General features: G+C 35.4%; 1 long non-coding RNA gene across 1 annotated transcript; it reads right to left on the bottom strand.

The window, feature by feature from the left end:
* Positions 1-1,683: 1,683 nt before the first annotated feature.
* On the bottom strand, positions 1,684-4,733 carry LOC119774822. Its single transcript, XR_005279585.1, has 4 exons — positions 4,641-4,733; positions 4,067-4,093; positions 3,797-3,979; positions 1,684-2,215 (listed from the first exon to the last, which is right to left on the bottom strand). It is a non-coding gene; the product is annotated as an uncharacterized LOC119774822 (long non-coding RNA).
* Positions 4,734-8,101: the final 3,368 nt, after the last annotated feature.

The following is an 8,101-nucleotide window of genomic DNA, read 5'->3' as shown; positions in this document are numbered from 1 at the left end:
GGTGATGAGGCAACCGCTTGCAGGTGTGTGAGGAGGCGCACCGGAGCCAGGCGCCTCCTGGTGGTGGAAGGGAGAAACACAAAAGGCAAGACAAACAGAAAAACTGGGATCCTGATACAGTGGAGAGGAAAAACTCCTCAGTGAGAAGAAATCTCTTGCAGAACCAGGCTCAACATGGCGGCCTTGCGACCGAGTTAGCTCGTAGGAGAATGTTACTGTGGCAAAAGAAACTGAGGTTGAGTAAACTTTTTTGTGAAACTGAAAACTCAGAGTTTACCTGATTTCAGGCTCAGAAAATTTAAAGTTTACAGAAAACCTTCTTATTGAAAAACATCCCTGTTCTATAGGGCTTTTAAGCTTTGTTTCACTGTCACAAATCCACAACATAAATAAAATGCAAATTACAAAGAGCAGAAAGCATGAGTGAAGGGAAAAAATACAGTTCACATAAAATGTTATATTTTAAGCAACACTTTTTGCAAGCAAACATTTCAGGGCGCCCGGTATTACCGTAACTGGAAGCATAGATTGTGGTGCACACTTGTATATATTCAAGTCATTTAATATTTATCAAGCAACTTTTGGTCTGTCATGTATTGTTCTGTGAACAAATGCACGATTACTATGAGATAGGACAATAGATGAAAGTGTGTTCAAACTCAAATTATGATGAAACATTTACTCTGCACACATATGAAATAAATTCACAACAAATTCCAATTAGAATATTACAATTTGTTGACAAAAAATTTAACTTAATTCTTTACATTTTTAAGTTAAACTCTTGTCTAATTGGGTAAAACCTAAATAGACTAATACGCTACTATGTACACATTGGCAAAAAAGACAGATTAAAATAGCTAATAAAAATTAACAACAAAATTATGCAAATTATATCACACTTCATTATGGATTTTATGTTTTAGGAAAAAATGTTATCTTAAATAATTTTAAAGGATATTAAATGAGCATTATTAGAGCAAATTGTTCAAAACATTGCAAATTCAAAAAATAGATATATTATTATAATATATACTAATAAATATTTTTGTAAAATATTTAAGAATGATTTTTCTATGTAGAACTCAGTTACTATTTAAATAAATGAGTCTTATTCCATATGATTGTACTTGAGGGAATAAAAACAGGTAAGGAACCTTTAAACATACACATCTGTCCTGAAGCTCTCATAAAAATTTAAATCCCCTTCCACAGCAGTTATTGCAAGCTAGAGATGTCAAACTTCATTCCTTCATTCCTCCTTATATTAGATCCATATATGCTTAAAAACACACAAATTAAATAATATGGTCATCAGCGGGACTCCTCAAAACATGACTGCGTACTGCGGAGATAATTCAGCCTTTTGATTCAGGTGTTATACTTTAACAGAGACATATCAAAAGGTTGCAGGATATTGACTTGATTTTGACACCCATGCTTAACCTGTAGTCAGAGCTTGTTCCACCATCTCCGTCGACACTGTTAAACACAAAAGTGAATGAAACTACCACCAGCTGAGCCCCATTTGGTCAGGATATGATGACAAAAAATAAATTCTCTGTGGTAAAAGTGCTCTTTACTTGGTAAATTTAGAGTTAATGTAGATTCTTCACAAAGAGTAAAAAGTGTGCTAGAAAAACTAAACAGAAATCTAAAATAAGTAAATACAGAAGATCCATGTATCAAATCAGTTTATTTTTTTTAGCATTAATTTACAGCATGTCATCTCAAGGCATTTTACAAATTCAAATTAATCAACACAGAATGGTTGTATGCATGGTTTATTTTAGTAGCTTCTTCTTTGCCTTTCAGCCTCTGTGTTTTTCTTTGTTTGCTTATTATGTGTGAACTGGCACCAAAAAAATGACAAGCAGTAAAATAATCAACACGACCACGATAAATCCAATAACAATCTTCCAATAAGGAAAACATTTTGAAACACGTTCAGTAGGGTGTCTAAGTAACGCCTGTGTCTGACTTTCTACATCTGGGTATCCAAGTTGTCGATTCTGGGACAGTAATGTTTGAACCATTTCATCAATAGCCCTCGTGTTGTTATCACACTTCAGTAATCCTTGCATTGTCTCATGAAAGAGAACATGAACATCCAAGATCACATTGGGAAACACTTCAGACCACATTATCCCAGCTGTGGAGTAGCTTTCGTCTCGGGTGTGGTGCATCATAACCAGAATAACTTTTTGATTTTGTGCTGTAACAAGAAAAGAAAAAAATTGCATTAAGGGAAGTTTTGGTATTCAAACTAAAACCATCCTATCTACATTGATTACGTACTTAAAGCTGAGTGGTTAGTGAATCATAAATATAAACAACTAAATGGCCATCTATTAAAGCAGCTGATTCAAATCTAAAAACAAAAAACTATGGCAACATCACTTATACTCCATTACCAACTAAAAAGCAAATAGTAACCATGAAATATAAAATTTGTTTTGAAAATATTAGTACACTTTAAATGTACATTAATAATATCGATACACTATAGTAAGCCTGTTTTAAAATAAGGCACAGCCATTTACATTACTTCCATTTCCGACAATAGAGTTAAGCTCAATGCTGTAATAATTTGTTACACAAAATAAATGTAAATAATACAATAACACTTATTATACATGTAGTGGTCTATATACTCTCTCTATATATTTTAATCATTTTTAATACATAATATGAATTTATAGCTGTTGAATATTCTTGAACTTATTTTGAATTTACTTCGAAATTATTTTCTAATTTTTTTGCATTTTTCTTTTTATAAAGGTTTTGTAGACCTTTTATGATCTTAGAATGATCATTATAGTTACTTTCTTATTCATTTTTTCAGAAGGTAGGTTTTCATCAAATAATATTATTAATATCCTTGCATATTAAGCTTACACCATCTTTGTAATTTATATTGGCTATAATATAATTTTTATTGATTGTCCCGGTTTTGGTTCTGTTCAGTTTTCTTTGTGTATTCAGTTTTCACTTTGATCCATGTTTTTCTAGTTTTATTGGTTTAATTCCTATTTAGTTGCGTTTTCTGGATATATTTTAGTTCTTAGGTTTTTCTTGCTTTTCCTCTCTTGCCCTCTTGTGTCATTCTCCTTTCCCCTAGCTCCTTCTAGAAGCCTCTGTTTACACCTGCTCCCAATGAGCTAATTAGTCCTGTCTTTTTTCAGTCTCGCATAAGTACTCTCCCTGTGCAGTTCCTCAGTGCTGGTTCCTCTTCTTTTCCCCGCTCTTCATGCATGTTGTTCCCTGATGTCTCTAAGGTTCTGTTTTTATGTACTTATTATGTTGGATTTCTGGATTCCTGCCTCAGTTGCCTGTGAGTACTCCATTAAACTACAATAACTCACATCTGCCTCCTCGCGTCTGCATTTGTGTCCTAAAAACCTCAACCAAACCCTGACATTAATATTAGTCTACATTCATTATGTTTTGTGTTACTTGCTCATTTTTAAATGCATTTAAGAAGTTTTACGTTCTCACCCTTCTTTATTCTCTCGTTTGTTCTGATGATTTATCCAATGGCCTTATCATGCAAAAAGAGGCAAATTTTTCCCTGAAGAGTAATTGCATTGTTTTTTTCATTTCATTTATAAATATTAAAATAAATAAGAATAGCAAGGTGTGAAGTTTTTATAGTTGATAGTTATAGTTGATAGAAATTGAGCTGCTCCCTTCTTTGACAAGGCCTACTTCTAAAACTGAAGTAAGCCAATAGAATTAGGAAATTTTTTACTTTGGTTAAATGAATGCCTCAATAAATCCATACTAGCACTAGTACCTGTCACCCGACTCATAGCTGTTTCTACATCTGACCCAACACGAGAGATGATAGGGCAAAAAACAATGATGATGCAGCTTTCCGGGTAGTGTATAATATTCAGCTGCATCCTCTTCTTCAGTTCCCTCAGCAGTTCTTCATCAGCGCCAAATGTCTCCCCTGAAGTCATTGTGTGGATGTTCACTAAATTAAATACCAAAACACATGAGAGGAGAATTATGAGCAGAGCTGAAACATGAATAACAGCATCTTTTTATCAATGACGCTCACCTGCGGATTTCTGGACCATTTTTAAGTCTGAGGGAAGCAAAGCAGTATAATTATTATTATTTTTTTTATAATACAACTTTTCTGCAACTAAAACTGCAAAATCATCCAAATAAAGCACAGATGGTTTACCTAATATGAGGTTATTGTTTAAGTTTGATCAGAGGGCGGCAAATGCTTATATAATGTATTAGATTTGTTTTAAAATTACTTTCAGTTACTTTCAAACATGTTTATCCTTAAGTCAGAGTTGACCTGTCCTTTCATACTAATAGCAGATTGGACTTACAAGCCCTAAAACAATAAAACATAATAAAGCATTGTTTAGTTTCCACTCCTACACCATAGTAAAATGAAATTGAACATCAAAGAACCAGCTTTACTGACCAATCTAGCATGCACAAACAAGAGATTCGACTTTGGTGCCCCCATAGAATTAAAATAAGCAGAAAATCCTAGTCCCTAGAGGACTTGATCTAATTAATGATCGAATTAAAAGAAATATAAAAAAAAAAAAAAAAAAAAAAAAAAGGTTTCACTGTTACTTTGAGAAAGAACAAAATGTGAGGATTCCTACCTTTGCTGGCAATGTGATGATCTGGAGAAAAAACAAACCAAACAGGGAATATGTTGCAGCTCAGGCACCTCAAACTCACTCTGAAGGTATAAGAGACTGTTTCTATTTTTGCTTGAACCATTCGCTCTTAAAGAGCTGAAGCACTTTCACTTTCAGTCTTAGTAAGCAAGACACCATGTGATTTATCCTAAACTCCATCTAAAATGCAATGGTTTTATCAAGGGAAGTCTTTCTTTCAGTTTAGGAAGAACATGTGTAACATATGAAAATATGAATTAATAGCACTGATGGTAAAAGCATTTACATTACAGAATATTTGTTGAAGTTACTGCATCTCCAACAACTGAAGCTGAAAATCAAAGCGTTTGTTTTCTGGAGCAGTGCATCAGGGGACTCAAAGATGCAAGACTTAGGAGAATTTTAGGTTTTGATATGGGGTCAGATGTTGTCTGTGTTAACAATGTTGAAGTAGAAAGCCTGGCAAGGTGACCTGTTGTACATTCTTGTTGAAAAGCTCTGGAATCGCCATGGACATATAAATCATACCCAGAACTGCATGCTGAAATTGAAAGCATACTGCTTAATCAAAACTCCCTTGAGTTCAGCATAGTTTAGATCAAGTTATACAATTTGGCACCCAACCAATAATATAATGAAAGTAGGGAAGCAAACAGAATAGTGTCCAATAAATTCCTACTTTTCAGGTTTATAGCTGAAGGTTTTTATTGACCCCATAACAGAAATATGCATGATGCAGAAATATGCATGTGTGAACAGATATGTTGTTTTTTTGTTTGATTGTTTGTTGAATTTATACACACCCTTGTTCTTGTTCCCTCACATAGCAAACGTTTTCTCTAGGGGGATGTTTGACATAAAAAATTTCCCAAAAAATAAAAAAAAAATATTGCTAACTTTAAAATTATGTTAGGCTTCAAAAACAGAGATATTATTGAAAACATAGATAGCATATATGTTGAATATTTTTGTTATAAATGTACCCATGTGCAGTTACAAGCTGAAATATTGTTGGTTGACAGATGAAAATAATAAACAAATTTGTCTCTCAACAATTTGCATTATTATTTATTCTGACAAACACTTTAATATCATGACAATTTATTCAGTGCATGAATGCAATTGAACATTGCAATTCAACATTGTTGTGATTATAATTTGTTAATGCAATATATCTTAATTTGTTTCTGGTATAAATGTTGTTTCCAATCAGATGTTATGTACAAACAAAGCAGTGCATCATTTACAGTGGCAGGAAGAAGCAACATCCTAATGTGAAAGGACCTTTGGGTTTACAAGGCCTTAATTATATCTGTCCTCAGGAAAATGTATAGCTCTATGGCTTCATTTGCTGTGGTTGGTGAGAGTAAAAAGTTATCAGAGATTATAAGGAAACACAAGCTGAACACTAATCACAAGAATAAGGTCTTCTTTCAAACAGATGTGGAATGGTGTACGTAAGAATTGGACGTCCACTTGTTGCCACAAAAAGGAGAATGGAAGCTTTGATATTCTGACATACCTCAAGGATCTTCAGACAGGAAAACAGAACAAGTTGTTTGTCCAAAAAGTCCCCAGAGAAATAATCATCATCATTCAGTTTCTGAAAACGATCCATTCACGTTTGAGCATGATGTGTCAAAAAATTCTCAAAAAGCCCCACCAGCTTTCAATCCACTGATTTTTTTATTGCTGGATCCAGAGACAAAGCAATTATTGGAGTAGTTAACAGAATTCTATCGTAGGAACCTCTGCATTTCTGCCATGGTAACATTTTCAGTTTCAAAATCAGCCTGGATTCGAGCAGGGGTCCCCATCCTTGTCTCAACTTCATTTTTAAAATGTCCAGCAATAACTTTAGGACCACTTCTTGTGGAGAAAGTATGTACCCATATAATTTGTCTGGAAAATGTATTTGTTGCCCTAGTAATACAGATACCAAATGGCTTCAGTTTATCATAGGACTTAACATGCAACAAGAAATTAGGTCCAGGTTTAATATATATGAGTCGCATCAGCCTTCTTCTCCGCCTTTGTTTTACACCCCTTGGGTCCAGAAATTTTAACAGATGTCTCACTATATTCTGAGTTACAACATGTCACTGTTGAACACATTTAAGGTGGTGAAACTTATATCCATGCAGGCTCTTATAACTCTCTAGCTGGTCAAGGAGGAAGGCGGCCACATTTAGAGGATCTGATTGATATTTTCTTCTAACAAGTCCCAATCTTTGAAGGATTTTTCTTAATGTGCACATGCTAATACTGATCTCATCCACTGTGTGCAGCAGCATCAGCATCTCTCCATGTCTTAGACTGAACATAAAGTAAAACTTGATCAACTCCAGTAAACTTGCCATCGAACGACCTGAGGAGATGACATGCATGATGAAACCATGCCACGGTTACTCGGATAACCTTGTTATGATAGTTATTATGTTCCACCAAAAATTTACTTGGAGCACCAACTTCTTTTTTGTCTGACATGGGTCTTGTGGACTAAAAGCATACTAGAGCAACCATTTGGATAAAGTTATCACATTTATACAATATAATTGTATCGTTTATACAATATAATTGTATCGTTTATACAATATATTTATCAGATTTATACAATACAGGGACAGGTGGGCTCTCCTCATCCTCTACATGAAGTACAAGCGCTTCTATGCCTTGTTGACCCGTGAGGTGCTGTTCACAGTCCAGGTGAGGGTGTCTGTAATGTGCACCCCCAGGAATTTGGTGCTGCTAACCACCTTCGCAGTTTGCTGTTGATGAGCAATGGAGCATGGTTAGGCCGGTTCTTCCTGAAGATGACGATGATCTTCGTTTTCCCCACATTCAGGATCAGGCTGTTTTCTCTACACCAGCTCACTAGCTGCTTCACCTCCTCTCTGTAGTCCCAGATGTTGTTTTCCCTGATGAGGCCCACCACCGTAGCGTCATCTGCAAACTTCATGATGTGATAGGTGGTGAACCTGGGGATGCACTCGTGTGTCATCAGAGTGAACAGCAGGGGTTTCAGGACACAGCCGTGAGAGGAGCCTGTGCTCAGGGTGATGACATCAGAGGTGTTCTGTCTGACCAGGACTGACTGAAGTCTGTTGGTTAGGAAGTCTAGCAGCAAATTGCAGAGGGATGAGCTGATGCCCAGATGTTCCAGTTATCATATTATTTCAATATAATTCTGCTATTACAACTCAGAGTCAAGCTTGATATCACTAGAAGTCCCAGAGAATTCCAGTTTTCCTGCAAGCCTCCCTCCCCTCTTCCAGTTTGTGTATTCACTCTACCTTGCTAGATGTGTCTATTGTAATGCAAATAACATGTTATTTGACCAGCCCTTCTACACGAGACTGGATAAAGGCTGAAACAAACTGGCATCAGAACAAGAGCATGTTCCAAGCACTTTTCATTACCTGCCCCTGCATCAGACCTTTTAG

Source organism: Cyprinodon tularosa, unplaced genomic scaffold, assembly GCF_016077235.1.
Source record: "Cyprinodon tularosa strain WSP-4 unplaced genomic scaffold, ASM1607723v1 ctg832, whole genome shotgun sequence".
Taxonomy (NCBI): Eukaryota; Metazoa; Chordata; class Actinopteri; order Cyprinodontiformes; family Cyprinodontidae; genus Cyprinodon; species Cyprinodon tularosa.
Note: the sequence above shows the minus strand (reverse complement) of the source record. Positions and strands in the feature narration are given on the sequence as shown.